The sequence below is a fragment of the Octopus bimaculoides genome, chromosome 1, assembly GCF_001194135.2.
Source record: "Octopus bimaculoides isolate UCB-OBI-ISO-001 chromosome 1, ASM119413v2, whole genome shotgun sequence".
In the NCBI taxonomy this organism is placed as follows: Eukaryota; Metazoa; Mollusca; class Cephalopoda; order Octopoda; family Octopodidae; genus Octopus; species Octopus bimaculoides.
The window spans coordinates 168,246,138-168,247,136 of NC_068981.1; the positions used below are offsets into that span (position 1 = coordinate 168,246,138).

A 999-nucleotide genomic window follows, 5' to 3' on the forward strand; every position below is an offset into this window, starting at 1 on the left:
ATTAGAAGTGAAAAGTAACATTTTGTGAATTACAAATAAAAAAATGTAATGAAAACGAATTTATTAATCTTTTAGACTCCTCTGTGATTTTTGGGCCACCCTGTAGAAGTAAACCCCAATTTATTGTACTTAAAATCTTACATAGATTCTCAAAAGTATATGGACCCCGGTTGAAAACCACTGATTTAAACTAAATTCTGTGCAGTTATTACTAGTACGATCCTTGGATATCTTCGATTTAATAAATGTTCTTGTATTTTATGCATAAATTTATACATCATCATAACATTGTTTCATCATGTTAAAAAATTCAGTCACTTCTTCAATTTTATTTCACAGTTAAGCTTGTTTAAAGTGTGGCATTTGACCAACCAATGTTGTGACAAGTAAGTTAATAAATATAATAATAGGTTTGATAATGTAAACAGGAAGAAAAAAAGAACTCAAAACATGAGTATATATATATATATTTAGCAGAAGCAACAGAGTACCTCAAAGGCTGAGAGTTTTGTGTGTTAACACTTATTAAACTAGTTATACATTGAGAGGTTGTGAATTTATATTATTAAAATTTAATATTAAAAATGATTCCAAAATTTTCGTTCAATATTGAAAATTTTGTAGTTATGTTTGGGTGACTATCTTTACTGATAATCGGATATATCTATATATATATTTCGTGTTGCAAGACAGTGTAGGAGAGAGGATAGTGATGTTGTAGGAGAGAAATGTGTTCGCATGGATGATGGTACGCTTGCATTAAATGAGGATGCAAAGAAAGAGGTCTGGAGATGCCACTACGATAGATTGCTTAATAAAGAGAATGAATGGGAGAAAGAGAGCCTGCCGTATGTCGACCCAATAGAGGGACCAGCTATCCGAGTTGATAGTACCAGGGTAGATAAAGCAATTAAGAGTATGAAGACCGGGAAAGCCCCCGGCCCATCAGGAGTCACTGCAGAGATGCTCAAAATATCTGGCAGTGTTGGCTATAGCCTA

The 999-nt window shown here is 33.0% G+C and overlaps 1 protein-coding gene across 4 annotated transcripts in view; it reads left to right on the top strand.

Moving 5' to 3' along the window:
- Positions 1-999, top strand: part of LOC106883223 (uncharacterized) — a 46,766-nt gene that overhangs the window by 6,627 nt on the left and 39,140 nt on the right. The window contains exon 1 of one of the 4 annotated variants that reach the window (XM_052972580.1): positions 372-386. The exons of the other annotated variants lie outside the window; for them this stretch is intronic. The gene's annotated coding sequence lies outside the window, so the exon portion shown is untranslated. Of the gene's footprint in view, positions 1-371; positions 387-999 lie in introns of those variants that run through there. 4 annotated transcript variants of the gene reach the window in all.